Source organism: Chelonia mydas, chromosome 1 (assembly GCF_015237465.2).
Source record: "Chelonia mydas isolate rCheMyd1 chromosome 1, rCheMyd1.pri.v2, whole genome shotgun sequence".
Lineage (NCBI taxonomy): Eukaryota > Metazoa > Chordata > Testudines > Cheloniidae > Chelonia > Chelonia mydas.
Genome location: NC_057849.1, coordinates 197,141,877 through 197,162,809, shown reverse-complemented (window position 1 = coordinate 197,162,809; position 20,933 = coordinate 197,141,877). Strand labels below are relative to the sequence as shown.

Here is a 20,933-nt window from a genome sequence, read left to right as displayed (position 1 = left end):
TTAACCTTTAACTAAACTTCCAGTTCATTTTCATAGTGTACATTACTTCTCATACACTGCTCAGCCCTCTGTGGGTATCATTTCAGAGCACTTACTATTATTTCATAGAAGCATAGGACTTGCTATCATACACCAGATCAGACCATTGGTCGCTTGAGTCTGGTCTACCCTGTCCGGCACCTGAAGTTCCAAGGAATGTGAAAATTATGTTTAAAGGACCTGACCAGTTGCACAATGCTGTACCCTAAATGCATAAGTCCTTCCTGAGCCCTAAGGTGGAGCCTCTGCAGCATGACATTTGAGTAACTCATCTTATTTTACATAACTACAGTAATACTATTTGCCATAAAATTAGCCAGTTTCCATTGCAGAGGGCCAGTCCGTTGTGGTCCGTCCCTCCTGCTGCCATTCTAGCATCGCACCTGACTCTCACCCTTTGTCTCATGGGCGGTGAGCCCACGAGACGGGTCCTCATCGCCTTTTGCATGGAAGGCAGGTGCAGTATCTTTGGACTGGCAAATCGGGGTGGTGGTCCCGATCTTTCAAAAAGGAGACCAGACAGTGTGTTCCAACTACAGAGGGATCACACTCCACAGCCTCCCCAACAAAGCCAATGCCAGGGTGCTGGAGAGGAGGTTATGTAAGCCCATTAGTTGAACCCCGGATTCAGGAGGAACAATCCGGATTCCGTCCCCGCCGTGGAACAAAGAACCAGCTCTTTGCTTTCTTTCATGGATACTCAAGGGGTCATGGGAGTTTGTTTTTCCAATCTACCTTTGTTTTGTAGACCTGGAGGAGGCATATGACTCTGTTCCCTGAGATGTCTTGTGGGAAGTGCTGCACAAGTATGAGCTGCCGGTGCTGCTTTTGCATGCTATCTGGTCCCTCTATTCTTGGAGTGAGAGTTATGTTTGTATTCTTGGCATTAAGTCGAATTTGTTCAAGGTGAGCACTGGACTCACCAAGGGGGTGCATCTTGTCCCCACTACTGTTCCTGATTTTCATGGATGGGATATCAATGTGCAGCCGAGCTGTGGAGTGCGTCTGGTATGGGAACTCGGAGATGACATCTCTGCTGTTTGCCGATGATGATGTCCTTCTTGCTTCTTCAGACTGTGATCTCTGACACGTACTCGAACGTTTCACTGCTGATGTGAAGCAGCTGGGATGAGAATCAGCGCCTCCAGATCAGAGGCCATGGTCCTCTCCCGGAAGAAAGTGGATTGCTCTCTCTAGGTGAGGGGGGAGCAGCTGCCCTTAGTGTACAAGTTCAAGTATCAAGAGATCTTGTTCATGAGTGATGGCAAGCAGGAGTGGGAGATCAACCGGCAGATTGTTGTGGTGCCGGCAGTGATGCAGGCGCTGTACCAGTCCATGGTGGTGAAGCAAGAGCTGAGTTCTCAGATGAAGCTCTCAGTTTACAGGTCACTCTATGTCCCCATACTCCCCTTTGGTCATGAATTTTGGGTAATGACCGAAAGGACGAGATCACGGATACAAGTGGCAGAAATGAGGTTTCTCCACAGGGTGGCTGGGCTTGCTCTTCAAGATAGGGTGAGGAGCTCGGCTATTCGGGAGGGCCTTGGAGTAGAGCTGCTACTCCGGATCGAGAGGAGCCAGTTGAGGTGGTTCGGGCACCTGATAAGGATGCCTCCCGAGAGGCTTCTGTTGGAACTCTACTGGGCATGCCCCACTGGGTGGAGGCCTTGAGTCTGGCCCAGGATACGCTGGAGGGATTCTATCTCGCAGCTGGGGAGTCCCGCAGGAGGAGCTGGAATTTGTTGTGGAGGAAAAGGGGATCTGGTCCTCCCTACTCTCCATGCTGCCGCCACGACCCTCACCAGGAAAAGTAGCATACAGGAAAAAGAAGAAGAATCCATAAAATTATCCAGCCTTTCTAACTTTTGCCTTTAATGGATTTTTCCCCACTGAAAATCTCCCCTACCCCTTCTTGACTTCCTCTTATTCTTATCCGTTCCAATTCTTTCAACGGTCAAACAGCCTCATGGTGACACTCTGTTCAGTAAAGTAGGGAGAGGATATGGCTCCTTCCACCGAATAGTGCATTACAAAGCACTTCTCCCACCCCCAAGAGCTATGTTCCCAGCATCTGCTAGTCTGGAAGCATAAAAACAAGACCAGATCCTTTTTAGTACTCTTCACAGGGGAAAGATATATTCAAAAGGTTTATAACTTTCCAAGAAATGAGTTCAGGGCCCAGGTTTTCTTCTGCTGCAGTTCATAATTGTAATTAATATTATTTTGCACTTCTCTATTATCTTCCATCTGCAGACCTCAAAGTGCTTCAAAGATATTAATGAACTCAGCCTTGTAGCACCCATGCTGGGTAGGCAGGTATTATTTTTCCCATTTTACAGCTGAGAAAACTGAGGCACAGATTGACTTGGACCCCTAGTCAGCAAAATACTTAAGCACACGCTTCTTTTAAGCATGTGCTTCAGTCTGTTGACTCCAATGGAACTGAAGCAGATGCTTAAAATTAAGCATGTGTTTAAGTGTTTTGCTGAATAGGAGTAGATTGAAACTTTAACTTAAATGATCTGATGAACTGGGGACTTGGTGCAGAAAGGAACTAAATGAGCCTCACAACATCATAGGGTAATATTATTCCTACTTCAGAGACGGAGAAACTAAGACACATTATTTTCCCAGAGTTTTTGGAATAAATTCTGAAAGGTGCTGCCCATGGAATTCCAACTTCCTTCTTTTCATTATCTTTTGAGGTAGTGTTACTTGCTCATGCCCCATAACTGATCCCTAAAGGATTTAACCAGAACCTTTGGATATTGGATAGAATTTGGAGACATCGAGTGCACTGTTCCACGGAGACAGTTGCTCTGCCAATTTATACTTTAAAATTATTAATAATTAAAGACATTCAAATGTAAAAATTTGTACCTGCTCAGCAATACACTAGCCTAATATAGAGCAAACACCTACCCATCTGTAGTTAAATCACTTAATCTAGAACTAATCTATCGATCAAACCAGTTTTTAAAATGAAATAGTTATATCACAAGAAATAATTAATAGTTTAAAGTTTAAACCCATCGGGGCTAAATTCAGCAGTGATCTAAATGATACAGTGAATTGCAAGCTGGACATAAGTGAGTAGAAAAGTGCATGTAAGTGGCAAAATAGTGTGACTTCCACTTATTTTCCCCTACCCGTGCCTTCATCATCATATACTTTCCTGTCAGTTTCATTTTCTGCTACATGGGCTTTTTGCCTCAGCATGCAAGTTCCACTTGTTTTACGAGAACCTTCAGTGGAAAATTGGAGCAAGTTTACCCCGCTTTGCCACCTACAGTAGAACCTCAGGGTTCTGAACACCTTGGGAATGGAGGTTGTTCATAACTCTGAAATGTTTGTAACTGAACAAAACGTTATGGTTGTTCTTTCAAAAGTTTACAACTGAGCATTCACTTAATACAGCTTTGAAACTTTACTATGCAAAAGAAAAATGCTGCTTTCCCTTTATTTTTTTAGTAGTTTATGCTTAACACGATATTGTATTGTATTTGCTTTTTTTATTTTTTGTCTCATTGTGTACTTCCGGTTCCAAATGCGGTGTGTGGTTGACTGATCAGTTTGTAACTCTGGTGTTCATAACTCCGAGGTTCTACTCTACCTCCACTTTGTGACCTGACATTTAACTTGCATCATTGCTACCTTACTAATGCATTTGGCTCAATGGGCCTGATTCTGCAATCATTTACATGATTTATATGCCAAAGTAATTCCATTGACCTAAGTAGAATTGCTCCTGATTCACTCTGACATAAGTGAGAGCAGGATCAGGCTGATATGCTTTGCTAATGGCAGGTTTCAAACCTTCCAGTTTAGAAAAAATAATGAACCTATTCGAAAAAAACTTAACCTTCTCTCCTCCAACACAACACAACACAATATATATAAACCAGTAACATTTTCTTCAGCCTGCATGAAGGAAAAATCTCTATCACAAATCAACTCAGGATAAAGAGACTGAAACGCACCATCTGACGCCTGGAAATCCAGAGTAGAAAAGGAAGATGCTTAGTCCTGTGCTGTGTATTTAGTGCCATGCTTGAAGCACTGTGATGTGGCACTTAAAGCTCTAGGGGACCTGGAAAAAATGTTACAAATGCAACCAAAACTCTCATGAATATGAGCCTCTTAACAGCAGATGAGTTGGTCTGCGATGGCCTCAGGAAATCCCCCTGGCTATACAGGTCCTTTTGTCTGCTACATTGCTTTGATTCAAAGGGAAACCTCACATCACCTCCTTGACCAGAACTGAGCATACATGAAGTCTGTGATGTAGTGCTTTATTATTTCCTTATTTTCAATTAATTATTTCCCACATCCGTCCCCAAAAAAGCATGGCCTACTTCTAGTTGCAGTTCTCTTGCTTCAAGCATATAGAGCCCAATCCTGCAAATACTTGTTATCAGGCATAGTGCTTCCTTTGGAGCCAGATCCTCAACTGATCGAAATTGGCATAGCTCCATTGATTTCAACAGAGCTATGCTGATTTTCACCAGCTGGCCATGTGACCCATCGATTGTAATGGGATTTGACTGCTCGTGGTAGTAATACTACAAGTGATTCTATTTTTTTACAGGCTCAGGACCGTGTGGGTGTGTCTGTGTGTGTATGTGTATTTACAACAAAGAGCAAATCTGCTTGACATTTGATTTTGTTTTTCACATTTCATCACAAACTTGAAAATGAGCTGCATTTGCCAAAATATTGAGCCGCATTTCACACATTTTTTCACTCAAAATGGGCCCATTGGAAAAACTGACATGTTAAACACAGAAAGAAAATGAATATATTGACATATGGCTCTTCTCCTGAGCAAAGAGGTCAGATAACACATCTTAAAAGACTAGAGTCCCTATTCTATTACTAGCATGGTCTTATATAATACTCCAGCACTGATGGTACTTTCTCCAATCCCACTAATGCTAGACTCATTAATGGTTTAGGAAGTGGTGTTTTTTGCCCACAGATTATCCTTTAATTTGAGGGGAGGGAGTGTTAAAAAGTTATAAGGAGGAAACATAGAGAAATCTAGAAAGTAATATAAATATTTCTTGTGAATCTACCTTTAACCAGCTTTTAAAGCACTGGGTTTAATTTGTTTATTGGAAACTTTAAAAGTTTATCTCAAAATGAAGATAAACCCATTCAACCTAAAGATGTCTTTGAAATTCATAATTTGGATTTTCACGTTTTCTTTACAAATATAGTTGTTTCATAAAATTCCACCGAAATTTTAAAAAGGAAGAGGCATGAAATAATCTGAAGCAGCAAACATTTTTTTCACAGAAATTTCACAGAAAAATTGTTTTAATTTTGTACAGATCTAATGTACAATATGTGTGTATCCAATTATTTACAGAGTAAATTAGATCTCTGTGAATGTGTGTGTATTTACATATCTATATAGAAATATGCATTCTCATATATATCATTTTTAAAATAGCTTTCTTTCTGAAGTTTAACTTTTTATAATAATCTTCTAGGTGCCATCATTTGTGGGGAGAAAATTCTTTATAATCAAATGTGCTATGCAAGAATTAATGTACCTGCTCTGGAAATTCCCCTAAACATGTTGGGCTAGATTCTCATTTACACTAAGGCCTCTTTACGTTGCTCTTTATTTCCTCTTTAAGGCCACTTTACATTGCCAGAGTGATTTAAAGGGGCCTAAGTGTAAATGGGAATCTGGCCCTTACATAATAGAACTGTAAAAAGTTCTACCTTAGCTGCTATAATTATGGCCCCATCCTGCAACTGACTGCACACAGTTGGACCCGGCACTGAGCCTAACGCTTAATTACATGAAAGCCCCTTTATGCCTCTCCAGTGGAGAACATATCTAAGGACTCTGTACCCGGCTCCCAGCCCCCAGTGTAGGGGATGGGTTGTGGACGTGTTAAGGCATGATTAGAAGACCAGCGTGTAAGGTTTGTGAATGTGTTAGCAGGGGAATGAGTTGCAGGAGACATCTAGAACACACTTCACTTGGGCATTTAGAAAAATCTGGGACAGGCCTTTCCTTTAAAGTTTCTTGGAGCAGCATTCTAATCACCTACGCAGGGAAGTGTGAGAGCAAATTAAGCCTCCTCCGTCTCTGAATACCTGCTACTTACTTGTTCATAGAGTCTCTTAAGAAAAATAGAGTTAATATAATATGCTGTGCTGTTTAACCATTTTAATTTTTGATTATAAATACAGTCTGTTGTACTGGTAATTGTAAATGTATTTTCAAACAACAAAATGTAAAAAATGGATTATGGGGAGGAGATGGGTAAGGAAGGAAACTAATGATTTCATTGTCTAAATATCTTCCCATGCCTTATTTGAGCCACAGAGTACAGTGTTAGGTGTCTTTTTTTAATTCTACCCTGAATGGTGACTGTACAAATGGAAACTTATCTAATCTTGCCTGTGTGTGTTGGAGTCAGATCTGCTTATTTTAGTGATGTAAATAAGTTTTTACTGCTTTTTGACCCTATACAGCTAAGAAAAGAGAGGGGGCAGGAATCTATTTAGTCTTGTGTCTCATCAACTAGATTGTTTATAAAGTCTCTGTAGGCTGAACTTTTGAAAATCAATTGAAGGCAATAGGACTGCAGAGATGTTGCTGAGGACATAATTTGCCCTTCAGGATTTTATTATTGCTGATCATGTGCAAGAAGGGGAAAAAGACTTGATTCCTAGATCCCAGAGTGAGTTTGCAGTGCTGGCAGTTGGAAAAAGCTTAATTTACCAGTAAAGATAAGCGCATTTGATTTGGAGGCACTAAGAGACAATGAACGTGGAGCACTGGATTATGCTATTTTAATTGAGTCACTTTTCAGCATAGAAGCACTCCATAAGATTGGAGAAGATACAGCAAAAGGCTACCATGGCTATTTTAAGGAATGAAGGCAAATTCCTATGAGGAAATGCTTTGGGAGTTGAACATGACCAGTACCAGATGCTTCAAGAACAGGTGCTAGAAAGCAGATCCAATTATGGCACACAAGGGGGTAAGCTTGGGAAGTCTATACACAGGGTAAAGATGTAGGAATGAACCTGTTCATTGTGCACAAGGGTAAATTCCTTGTAATCAGAAACTAAAGTTAAGACAGGAGAGATGTAGGCTGGATAGCAAGTGTGGCATTTTTCACCTTATTGGCATGTGGATATGTGTGTCAAACATAACAGTATGAGCTAGTACTGATCCTGAATGGATAGGCAAGGTATCTACATGGAGTCTCATAACTTTTTTGGTAATGCCTGCCCGTAGGCAGGGGACTGAGTATATAGTAAGCAGACTTTCATGTCTTCCTGTCAAAAAGGTTCCTGTTGTTTAGACGTTTATCCCTGTCCGCATCCCCTCCAACAGGCTGTGCAAAGTTAGACCTCTGCTCTGAAGAGAAATTACATGGCATAGACTTAGAGCTCTTTACATCTGAAAGACTCAATGAAGTCTGAAGGGATAAATTTAAACAAATTGTCCTGCGAGAATATAGTTACACCACTTTTGTCAGGCAGACAGATTTCTTAACCGGCTCATCTTATTTCTTAACTGTCCTTCGTTACAAAGCACTTCACTCTTTTTAGAACTAAATTTTCCTCTGTACCACACAGACCTGGTGATTTCTCATTAATGTGAACTGACATGTGAAATGCTAAATGTCATCAGTGGGCTTATAGCAAAAGTTATATTTATTAAAGAAATGAACGTTGTCATTTCCAGCTCCCTCCTATCCTTCTGTTTTTATTGCATCCCTCCTTTTGGGTCATCTTTGTAACACATTAGGGAGTTGGCAGGTTTAGAGCTATGCTAATGGTGACTTTTGCTTGTGTAAATCCTACCCTTTGCTAACAGGAAACCCATTGGCAATGTTCATATGTGAATGTCTTTCCTATGTTATATACTCATGCTGTACCTATAGAATGCATACCATGCATCAGGGCTTCCCACCTTCCTCCACTGTAGTTTACCTGTTTCAATTTGGATGGAAACAGCAAATACCACTCAGGCTGATACACTGGACTTTCATTTCAGTTCTTTGGCCAGAACTCCAAGGCACCCTCCATGATTTATATGAAGGAAGAATGATAGTGATAGTGAGAGACAGAAACAAAGAAAGAGGCCATAAGGGTGTAGCTGAATTAATAACTGTGATAAAATCTCCTGAGATGAAGGTATTGTACAATTCTAGACTCGTTCTTGGCCTCTTGCATTTATGCTTCATTTCTGCCCTCAGTTATATAAGTGAAATTCTAATTGAAATCAGTGGCTGTTTGACCAATGTAACTCAGGGTAGAATCAGACCCACTGACAGCAGAGGCCTTAGGGCTGCTTTCTACACTAGGAACTATAAGAGATTCAGGAACCAGTTCATCAGGAGCTCATTGTCTGCTAATGAAATACATGTCCTATAGGAGAAATTCACCTAGGGTGAAATCCTGGACCCCCCAAAATCAATGGCAAAATTCCCATAGACTTCAAAAGGCTTGGGATTTAAACCAGAGTATCTAATACCAAGAAAGTGAACCGAGAAGTCAAGTAATCAGGTTCCTCTGGTAAATCTTTTGGAAAAAACGTTCGGCCATTTCTGAGAATGACTTTAGAGAAAAATATCATGTTCTACCAATGTTAATATTCTTACAAACATTTCTTTTAGAAGCTTTGGTGCCTCCATGCTTTGGCACAGTGACTGGCATTTGGCTGGGAGAGAGAGGGTGTCTTGTAGTCAGGGGTGTTCCTTTTGTTTTCCCCGTGAAAATCCTTCTGAATATGACCAAATTATAAACCTCTGAAACTAGCTGTGTGCGCGTGTTCAGTAGAGGTTTGTTAGAAGCTGACAGCTGAATTATCTGAACATTCCGTTTGAATGGAGCATGCTCCATTCCCCTCAGAGCTGCATACTAAGCACACTGAGCATGGTCAACCCCCACTGAGAGTGACGGACATGGTCAAGCCAAGGGCACTGGACACCAGAAGTGAGTGCAAGGAAACTGCCTTTCATGTGCTCTCAGTACTCAGTCTGCTGATGCTCACTGCCCAGGGAGCATGGACGAGAAGTAAAAAGCAGACTGATTTGAATAGGAGTGGCGATGATGGGGATAGGTTGGACCAAGGGTGGGGATAGTAGAAGTAGAGTGACCAGATTATAGGGACAGTCCCAATTTTGGGGTCTTTTTCTTATATAGGTTCCTATTACCCCCCCCCCACCCCCATCCCAATTTTTCACACTTGCTGTCTGGTCCTCCTAAGAAGAAGGGGGAACAGAAAGAGGCTGGTAGGGGACAGGCTGGTGCAGGGGGACAGGAGCAGGAGGAGAAGGGGACAGGCTGAGGGAGGCAAAGGGACAGGGGAATGGGATGGACTTGGTTGCGGGACAGGAGCTGAAGGGGATAGGAGCAGGAAATATGGGGATCAGAAGGGCCCAGGCTGTGGGGTACATGGTTGGGCACAAGAGCAGCAGGGGACAAGCTGGGGATGGAGGCAAGAGGGTCTGTAAGCATTAGAGCTCCCTCCCTTCAGAACCTGGAATTGAACCCAGGATTCCTGAGTCACAGCATTCTTCTTCTGTCAGCAGATAGCTGTGAAACCCACTAGCAAAATATCTTTCTCATCCCTCTGTGGTGGCTGGTGCACTTTGACGATAACAGCGTACAACTGCTACCAGTTACTGTGTCAGTTCAAGTGCTAGAGTTCTGTGCTGTAACTCTAAACCTTCCAGTCATGTAAGGGTCAGTCTGGTCCCACATGATGAAATTTGATTGTTCAGTGTGGTTTTTTTTTTTTTTTAACAAAACTGGGAAATTATATTTAAAAAATTCATTAAACTAAGATTAATGTTGCAAAATCAAGAACTCAAAAGTTATGAAATGCCAGTAATAATGTTGCCTGTGCAACCCTTTTAGCCCCCTTGTGCCATTATAATATTGCCTAGTGCCATAATGATATTATGTGATTGTCTTTGATTACATGAGTACATACTATTTCTTCCACTGGACCCCTGACTCAAGTGATCAGGACCTCGCTGTATCTCATCAGAAATGTAGCACTTCCACCTGTACCGAGCCAGTTAGCACCTCATTGGGTTATTAGTTCAGTACTGAGCCAGAGAAAAGAACAGTAGTTTGTTTCATGGCGATTTCTAGAAACTCCTTTTTTAAAATGGAGGATCTTTTCCTTCTTTGTGGGCTCTTGACTGCACTATATTTCACTGAGATTTTCTTTTGCACTCCTCAGAAATGACTTCATTTCTGTAGCACAGCTAATGGACATTGCTCACTTCTCTATGGGCAACTGTTCTTTGTGTGAGGGAGGGGGACTTGTACATTTATCTATCTGTTTTATTCTATTCTGTTTGCTTCTTTAGTGGATCTGTCTCCTTTTGAACGAGATTAGTTCTTTAGATAATCTGTCCTTAGTCAGTGGACAGCAGTTGATGGGCAGAGCTGGATTTAGGGGTAGGTGGGATAGAGTCACCTAGGGCACTGAATTATAAGTGACAAATGGCCAACCCATCCTCTTCCTGGAGCACAGGGCATTGGGAATAGGTTATAATGCTGTTGCCAGTTGTCAACTGTCCACCTACCGTATGGCGCATACATACAGCTAGCACTAACCCTGCTGATAGGTTTATCACATGTAAAAAAGATAACTCTGAATTAATTTATAGAGCATGCTTCTTTTTTAAGCATTAACACCCAAAATATACAGTATGAGAGGAGATGCCCAGAGCTAGTCTTCCAGAAAGACAATCATCCCCTCAGAGTCTTAAGTGTAAAGGATTATCCCTTTTTCTCTCTACCCTGTTCCCACACTTCAGAAATGAACCTGTGTGGCATAGCTGTATCTGTACAAATGGTGATTTACAGCAGATATTCATAAAGTGGAATTCATGGATTTAGTTCTCCAGCCCTACCCCATTTGGAATATCTAGAACAAACCATACCTCCTGCACATAATACATTTTCCATGTGTGGGGGGGGGTTGGGGAAGCGGGGGGGGGGGGGGGAATTCCCACCATTTGGATAAATGGATGTCCTGTGCATAGTGTCCTGAGGGTTAAACATCTTCTAGTAGTAGCAGTGATGTTACCTGATTCCCTTTTTTCAGGCAGAGAGGGTGGCTATTCCATACCTGTTAAAAGTAGAGTTTTCAGAAGTGTCATAAATACCTCCCCTGCCTGCCATGCTGTACTTTCTCTGCACTGTTTATCACTACAATTAAACCATTTTAGCTGCATCTCAGATTGCAGTGCAGGGCAGAATGAATAGATTGGTTTGCACCTATTTGTAGTTAGAAATTTTGCCTTTAAGGAGACCCTGTGCTATGCTTAGGACTTATCTATCCATAATACCTGGGATTGCCTTTCTGTCTACAGCATCCATCCATCTACAACTGGTATCTGTGTCTGTCTGTGGCATCTGTCTACCCTACCTAGCCGTTGATTCCAAAGATATACCCTCACAGAGCATACAGTCTCTGCACCTTAAAAGTCCACCTGATCCATCAGGAAAATTCCTCTGAATAACATTAAGTTCTTGTTTTGAAAACAAAAACAATACCTCTAATAACAAAATTAAACCCCTTTTCCATGCTGCAGGACAGGTAGAATTTGAAGGCTCCAGAATTGTGTGTGTGTTTGTCCACCAATAGAACCTTTGATAGCATGTTAATAAAAAAGAGAGAGGGAATCTCCCAGCTTTTTAGAGAGGGCCTCTGTATAATGCCATTTGTATTTGTACTTTTTGTTCAGTGGTAAGTTTTAATAGTTACCCTTTGAGGATTTTCCAGTCTAGCTTATCAGAATACACCAACAGTCTTTTTTGTAATATTCGCATTTCCCCTTTGGTTCAGCCGAGCCCACTGACAGATCATTCAAATTCAATTGTTTTATGTCTAAGCCGAACAGCTAATTAAAGTAGGGATGATTAACCTGACTGGCAGCGTCGCTCTCTCTCTCTCTCTCTCTCCCTCTCCCTCTCTCTCACTCTCTCCCTTGCTTTCTCTCTCTCTCCCTCCCTCCTGTTCCAATCAGTCTTTTTCTCACACTCTCTCTCTCTCTCTCTCTCTCTCTCTCTGTCTTTTGCTCTGTTTTTTTTTTCTCTCTCTCTCTCTCTCCTAAACGTGGTCTGCTTGCTGATGGCAGAATGGCACTCGGAGATTTGTGCATTGTGTCTGGTTTCCTACGGGCAGGCTGACCCAGTGCCTCTAGGGACTTATCAATAGACCACTCAGAAGAGACAGAGACAGGAGAAAGGAGGAGGGGTGGGGGGGGGGGAGAGAGAGAGAGAATCAATATCAAGAATAGAAGGAGCTCCGAAGCCATTTTTTTTTTTTAAAGAAGTATCAGGACTTGGGAAGAGGGTGACAAAGAAGGTTTTTCAAAGAGGCAGTGGAGGAGGTTCTAATAAATTTGGAAGGAAACAGTTCCCTGTCTTGGGAAAAAAGGAGAACTCCTGGCTGATTAGCATTCACACCAGGTATGAGATGTTCCCTACCCCTTATCACTGTGTCGCAAGCAAGATGGAAAGCTTTTTTTTTTTTTTTTGGAGATGGAGCGAGCATTTATTTTGGTATGTTTGTTGTTGGATGGAGGGGGAGAGAATCTGTGGGCATTCGTGTGATGGGAGCAGGAAGAATGGAAGCAGGGCAAAAGAGGGGGGTGGGGAGAAGAGTATGGAGTATGTTACTGTGTCTCCTCTCTTTGTGCACTCCTGGGGGGGTTACCCAAGTTCATTTCCAGCAGGTGGATTTAGACGGGGAGTTACTTAACGCTTGACCGCCAGTTTTGAAAAAAAAAAAAAAAAAAGCTTCCTATATCTATTAAAGGAAGCTCCAGTTTTTTTTCCTCTCTCTCTCTTCTCTCCCCCCCCCCTTCCTAACCAGACAGCGGGAGGGTTTCTGGCTCTCAGCCAGCCCAAAAGCCTCTAAGTGTTTTGCACTTGTTTCAGGGAGTCGCTGCCCGGGGATTTTTTCAGCATTTTCACTAGAGAACAAAGAGTTCTTTACAAAGGGTAGGGGGAGAGCGAGCTTAACGCCTGAGATATGTTTTTCTATTTTTATTAGGGTGTTTTTTTTCTCCTTAATGGAAAGTGACAGAAGCAGACCACAGAATGTGTGACAGCAACAAAATATATTGAAAGGAGATTCAGTTCCCTTACCCCCCGATTTTATATTTTGGAATAAATCAAAGGAGAGATTGAGGGGGGAACGAGATCAAGTGAGTTTGATATGTTGCTCTTTTCTCCTTTTTTTTTAATCTCTCTCTAAATCCAGCTGCTGCTTTGCTGACTTTACCTGGCTTTTATTTTCCCCCCATAAAAGCTATGATGTAAGCAGTTTGCTTACTTTAAAAAAACAAACAAACAAACAACCAGATTCTCATTGGGGAAAAGGGAGGATGCAATGGAAAATAAATAAATGAGTGGAGGCAGAAATCTTTCACTTTCTGCCACTTAGGAGAAAAGTTAGTCATGGCTTGTGGAAGCTGGGTTCCTAAAATACAGATGGGGCACTACGGCATGCATCAATGGCCACAGCTTTTTCCTGGCCATCTTTCTAAAAGTCACCTCTCATTGGAAGCCTCAGCTGCTTAGTGGGACTCAGGGGTTTTTTGTTTTGTTTTGTTTTGTTCCTCCTGCTAGATGGGAACATCTCCAGAGTGACTACGTTTCATTTACAAACTGTGCTTAGCTCTCTAATGGAGCCACAGATAAGGATTGCCCAATCGATCTATGTGCGTTGTAGGTTTCTGTTTATGTATGTGCATTTTGTGTCATGTGCATATTCTTATGTGCACTTGTACATGTAATAGACATAGGCTATCACACACATAATATACAAACTAATAGTACAGTTGTGGTAAAGGAGATGCTTGTATATGAAATGTATGTGTGCATAGTATACAAAATACACTAAATCCCATGCCTCATGTACATTTGTTCAGATGTTTGAGTACACAGACCGCTGCAAATTCGCAAGCTCAAGGAAATGCTTTTTAAGCTAAACTCTTTCTTCCTTCTTTTATTGATTTATATTTTCCTTGCTTTGTCAAATTTCAGACCCAAAAACTACATTATTTATCAATCATACAGGAAGCAAGGAAGAAAACATATACACACCCAAAAAATCATAAATACACAATGTATAGAACTAGATCAAAGGCAGTTCTAACAATTGTTTCTGGATACAAAATATCATTAGTATTAATTTTTTCTTTTATTCATGCTGCATGCCTCTCTTCCAGGAAGTGATCTTTTGTAGCTACATATGTACTGCATACATTTATGCTACATTCTTTTTTGGCAATCCCGTGCATTTAATAGGTGCATATTCAGAATTAATGTGTTTACAGAAGATGAAAGGGACAAATTCTTCTCTAAGTTACAGTGCTTTAAGTTCAGAATAACTTCTTGCAGTCAGTGGAGTTACTCTGGATTTACCCTGGTGTAACAGTGGGCAGAGCCTGGTCCGAAGTGCCTCATGGACTCCATAGTTGCATGTGAAATGCCAGAGTAATGAGAAGTTGGTGGACACTGCAAGAAGTTCAGTGGCCTGTTGACAGACAATTAGAAATGTCAAAAATTCCTTTCTGTTCTGTGGTGTTGGGTTTTTTTTAAGCCCTCATTTCTGTCGGTATTCTGGAGACTTTTCCCAGCTCCTGACTTTTCATTGTTTTAATAAAAAGAAGAGTCTCTAAGGTGCCACAAGTACTCCTTTTCTTTTTGCGAATACAGACTAACACGGCTGTTACTCTGAAACCTGTCATTGTTTTAATGTTTTCTGTGATTTCGTCTCTCCCTCCCCCCTCCCCCACAAAAAAAAATTACCTAGAAAAGTAAATACAAACATGCTGAGAAGGAACTCGGCCTTTGAAGTTTTCCATAGAAGAAGAGATCTCATTCCTCCTCCTTCCCGAATATTTTTTCTTTTCTTTTTCTATAACATGCTACATGAGCATTTTGTGTCTGCAACCCTGGAGGTGGTGACAGAAGGAGCAGGGCACGCAGTACTGTAATCTACATAAGTCCCCCTCAGTCTCAACTAGAAGGCATCTTCCACCGGCTATCTCCGTTTCCAGAAGTACAGTGAATGACGATAGCTGTCTTTCTGGGATTCTTCATGGACCTGACCTAAGAGTAACACATTCACAGTAGAAGAGAAAAGAGGGGGGGGGGGGGATAGAAAACAAGGAAAGAAAAGCTCTTTGAGCAGGAACACACTGGCTCTTTCTTCCTGCAGGCAATCTGCTCCAGCTCCTGGCGACGTGTCCTGCACTATCAGATATCATATGACTCCTTATTTGGACTCCCTTTTGCAGAATGGGCCTGTTAGGATTCTGTTTGTTTTCTTTTTCTTTCATTTCCTTATCCCTTATTCCCCAGTTTTTGTGTGACTGTGTGTATGTTTTCCATTCATTTTCTCAGCTTTTTGTTCTGATGCTTTATTTAAAGACAAAGCTTTAATTATTTCCAAAGGCTGATTATACTCCTCTGCCAAAATTAAACTTCACTGTAGATTTTTTTTAAAAATACCTCGTTTGGTTTTATTTCGATCATTTACCCCTTTTCTCTCCCTTACTATTCCTCATACATGTGTGCACACTTTTTTTATATATATACCTCTTTCTTTTCTACTTTAGTGGGATAAGTTAGGAAGCACCTGTCTTGGTGTAAGGGAGAGAAACACTGGGCCATTGGTTGCTGATTCAGGTCTATGCTGCTAGTTTCACTTCAGTAAACTATTTATTTATTTATTTATTTATTTGACATCTTTTATTTATTGCATTTGAAAGCTTCATGGATTGTAAACTGTAGGCTGAGCTTTTGTGTGTCCATATGAGCAACAGTGGAAGTTCAGAAAGAGGCTGTTAGGAAACAAAACTATCTTGCATAGGAAATACAGAATAAAGTACAGGATACAAATCAGACCTAGGGTGTGTATGTTACAATGAAAGTTGCCTGTAACAGAGCTTTGAGGGGGAGGGGAAGACAGCAACTAGGAATCAGAGGTGTATGACCATATAAACAGTCCTTATGGAAACAGCATTTATTGTAGGGACCTACCTTTTAGCTAAGCGTTCCCCACTTGTGCTGGTTTTAACAATAAATCACTCGTGTGGAGATTATTGTTACAATTTTCTGAAACTCAATGTATTTATGTCTTTACTTGAGGAGACTTCAAAAACCAGGTTCTGTCTGGTATATAGACTCATTAAAGAACCCGTAGCAGTCTTTATAAGAAGTGGACATTTAGCCTTGGTTTCCAAGGGCCAAAATTTCTCCTCCCCACACTGCTCTACAACCTGCTGTGCGCTGACTGGTTGCCCTCTTCAAGTGGAAGGAACATTTGTATTTTGTATATACAGTTAGTATGCTATATTTTGGATAGATGGTACATGTGTGCATAGACTGTGATATCAGAAATGGGCCACTTTATTGTTAGTTTATATTTGAGTCAGCAGATGAGCACTGAAGTCCCATATGTCGGACATATGTCACTAATACAGACTTTGTTACAGACCTAGAGGTAGCTGCATTTCAGTGTTACCCTACATATGTAGAACCAAATGCAGAGGTCCCTACTCATTTTTTATCCAAATCTGACACTGTTGAACTCAGTGAGAGTTTGCTCGAGTAAGGGCAAAGTGAAAACAGAGTTGGGACTTAAGGATTAGGCCTAGCACTTATAACTGGAAACAGAAAAATAATGTTTGTATGCATAATTTCGCACAGAATAACATAGATGTATAATATGTAGCACACCGTCTTTGCAGCAGAGATGCTATAGCAGTGATTGAGATGGCTCTTCCATTCTTAAACCTTATTTTTCATCTTCTCACTTTCAGCCTCAATGGTAATTTTCTGAGAAATATTTCATGATCTGTCTCAACAGTTTGAAGACAACGTGTTTCCCTTTTTTGCAGTCATCTAAGCATGAATGAAAAAGAGTCTTTAACCACTTAAGACATTTTAAATGTTTCTTTCTTTCTCTCTCTCTTTCTTTTAACATTTCGTATTTAGGCATGTACGTGGTCCTGAATGAGTAGCTGGGGTTTGTCTTGGAAGAAATTTGGTTTTGAAATAAATGTTATGAACATTTAAAAATTTTGTACTGTTCCTGCATGGTACATTGTGTTCCCTGTTGCTTTAAGCACGTACCAATGTTCTGAATAGTCAGAGCTGCAAATATTTATTTGCAAGATCATTTTCGTAGCCACCCATGAATCTAGTTGACTTGACAATAAGTAGAAGGGTCAAATTATAGCTGGAGACATTTCTCGGTATGATGTAGAAGACTTCTAAAACCTCTTACAAGCTTTGACCATATGATCATGATGAGCTCTGCTCAAACTCTTTATCCTAGAACTACCTCTCCCTGAAACTTTTTAATTTGGTTATATGCAGAGTCGATTATTAAATTGTAACACTCATGTAAATCCAAATAATGTTTTGTAGATGTACAAGTGCATCATGAGATTGTGGAGTCACAGAAAATTAAAACGGAAGTGACAGTAGATGGATCTTTGAAAGTGCAGGACTGCAGTGGTCTTAGGCTAAATTTATGACTAGTGTAACTCCATTAGTATAACCTGAAGCCATTGGAATTACACCAGGGTTGTGCTTGGTTCAATGTGATTGCTCCCATCTGATTTTTAAAAGTTGGGTCTGATCATTATTTGGGTGGGTGATTGCCAATGAGAAATCAGTTTGTGTAACACATGTATCTATAGTGCACCAGACTGTGCTTAGGATGACTACTGACAATAGACACTGATTCTTCTTTAGCATGATAGGTTACCCTGCTGCCTTCAAATACCAGAGATCTCCATGGAGATTAATTCATGGAGGTTAAGTCCATTAATGGTTATTAGCCAGGATGGGTAAGGAATGGTGTCCTAGCCTCTGTTTGTCGGAGGGTGGAAATGGATGGCAGGAGAGAGATCACTTATCATCACCTGTTAGGTTCACTCATATAATATCAGGCTTGGAAGGGACCTCAGGAGGTCATCTAGTCCAACCCCCTGCTCAAAGCAGGGCCAATCCCCAATTTTTGCCCCAGATCCCTAAATGGCCCCCTCAAGGATTGAGCTCACAACCCTGGGTTTAGCAGGCCAATGCTCAAACCACTGAGCTATCCCTCCCGCTGGGGCACCTGGCATTGGCCACTGTCGGTAGACAGGATACCAGACTGGATGGACCTCTGATCTGATCCAGTATGGCTGTTCTTATGTTCCAGTTAAATTTCTTGGTGAAAATGAGTGCTGACAAGTAAGGATAAACGCATTTAACATTTTGCAGAACATGGAGTTCCTCTGTTCTGTATTTGCCACATTGGGGCAGGCTTTGCAATTTTGGTTTATTTTTGTCAGGTTTATTTTGCATTTATTTATTAGATGAATTTATTATTGTTATGGGTGAGATCATATTTTCATCCTAAGCACCAATTTTCATGGGTTTCCACTTTCACAATAAATAAATAAATCAGAGCTGAAGTGTCTAACATTTGTTTTCAGCTCAGAGGTGAATATTATTTTATCTTTAAACCATGATTTGATGACTTAAGTAGCTCAGACATAGGTTAGGGGTTTGTTACAGGAGTGGGTGGGTTAGATTCTGTGGCCTGCGTTGTGCAGGAGGTCAGACTAGATGATCATAATGGTCCCTTCTGATCTTAAAGTCTATGATTCTATGAAAAAATAATTGTTTTGGGTTTTTTTAGGACTGGGCAATCAAAGACACTTCTGATTAATTACTAAAATACATTTTTTTCTATTTCTATTTTAATTTTTAGTGTTTAATAAAAATATAAGTTATAAGCAACTAATTTCCTTAAAGTAATTACCTTTACAGTTTTTAATCTAAAAAAATCCAACAAATCCATGCAATGGTTTCTGTAACCACTGTAATTCTGCCACATTGCAGATGCCACTCTCCTCTTAACACCTCATATATCTTCCTTTTCATATGCCTGGGAAAATACTTAGGCTTCTAGCAGGTGCCCAAAAAAAACTCAGATCCAAACACTCCTGAACATTTGGAATCATAGGGAATCCAGGTCCATATTTGGTGGTTTGAGCCCATCTGTGTTGAAAAAGATAACATTTAATTTCCAGACTTTTGTGCAGTTAAGTTTGCAATCATAGCATTGCATTTAAGATAATACATCAAATTGTGTTCCTGATCCTGTTCCCACTGGAGTCAATGGGAGTGGAACTGGATCATTTGGTTAAGATTTCTCATGGCATTTTCCAAAAACTTATTTTACGTCAGATGGCCTTTACAGTTTTGACTGTCTGGAGAGCAGTGAAGAAATTAGTTACCTAGAATATTTTGTTTGCATTCTCTTGAATAGCATGGATCATTAAACGCTTTCACCTGTTAATCTCAACTACATATCCCATAAAGTTTGAAGAACTAGTATGAGAAACAATTTTTATTCCCTCCCCCATAAAAAAAGTGTGTGATGATTTTTCTGGCCAGGAAATACCAAAGAAAATGGTGTGTGCATATGTAGGAAGGTGCCAGAGTCTTCTCCAGTGAGGAGATCAGCTGTTCTTGTCTTTTCTTCTTCTTTCTTTCTTTCTTTTAATTTTGTTTGTGACTTTTTTTTTTTTTTGGCTTGCTGAAGCGTATCCCCATAATCTTCAGAAGCCACAGCAAATTCCCAGTGCCACAACAACACTGTACAGCTGGAGAGAGGAAAACAGAGCTGATCAGCTGCAGGCTTCCCCACTAATGAAATGAGCCAGCAGGCTGCTCCGCATTTTGCGTACTGTTGCTGCCTGTGTGCTGCAGGGCCATAAGGGTGTACAGTACATGGAATTTTTCCCTCTGTAACTAATAACTTTTCCCCTCAGGGTCCAATCTTGCAACCGCTCTATGCATGGAATTCCCACTGAAGTTAGTGGGAGATCTGTGTCCTGAAGGCATGGTTGGAATGGGCGCTCATTGATCACATGGCCTCTCCTGCTAACACAGTTGAAGGTCCAGCCTATTTATCTGTTTTTTTCTGAAGGAGATATTCATAAGGAGAAAATAAAACACATAGTGAGAAACGTAAGCCTGCATTTTGCAGCCACACAACCTTGTATTTTGTTCCTTTCAGCCAGAATGAGGCTTGGCCAGTATTTGATCTGGAGGACCTTCATGACATACAAGAGCACTGCAGGAAGTGGAGTCAGTGACTGAGTAGGGGACGCTGTTGTGTCTGATCAGTATTGAACTAATACCCCAGCGTGATGGTGGGGGGTGATCTCTGGTGCTGAAAGTGCTGTCTTTTGGATGGAATGTAAAATAGAGATCTAGGCCATTTGTGTCCTGTCTCAAAAGCCTCAGTGGGTGTGGGAAATTGATGGGGCTGGCAGTGAAGGGGGGGGGCAGTCCCAGCAGCAAGGGAGGGGACATTTGCTGAGGAAGACCAGGTAACTCCTCCCACCAGCAGGAATCTCTGGTACTAATTGGCCAGCATTCCCCAGCTCCCAGGATTCAACCTGGACAGGGACCATGTGGAGTCTCTTTCAGCTCCATTGCAGCACCCTTCCCCCTCAGCTGCCCAATGGGTGTCAGAGAGTCTCGGAGGAGAGCAGCTACTTGGTGTCCCTCAGAGAGTGTCCCCTCCCTCACTATTAGGACTGTCTACCTTCGCCGCCGGCCGCATCAGGTTCCGCCTTCATTGAGGCAGGTGGTTGGCATTTGTGTCCTGACTAAATATCAATTCTGGTCATTGCATTCTGCCTCCTTAAATTCCCCCTGAAGTTTCAGTTGGATACAGTATTTTTCTACACTTCCTGATGTGAACTGATGTAAAAGTGTTGCTGGGTATTGTTAAACAGCTGCCAGGGGGATATGATAGAGGTTTATAAAAATATGACTGGTGTGGAGAACGTAAATAAGGAAAT

General features: G+C 41.3%; 1 protein-coding gene across 16 annotated transcripts in view; it reads left to right on the top strand.

Moving 5' to 3' along the window:
- ZBTB20 (zinc finger and BTB domain containing 20) overlaps positions 1 to 20,933 on the top strand; it is a 668,337-nt gene that overhangs the window by 510,528 nt on the left and 136,876 nt on the right. Inside the window, exon 1 of one of the 16 annotated variants that reach the window (XM_043538681.1) lies at positions 13,111 to 13,253. The exons of the other annotated variants lie outside the window; for them this stretch is intronic. The gene's annotated coding sequence lies outside the window, so the exon portion shown is untranslated. Of the gene's footprint in view, positions 1 to 13,110; positions 13,254 to 20,933 lie in introns of those variants that run through there. 16 annotated transcript variants of the gene reach the window in all.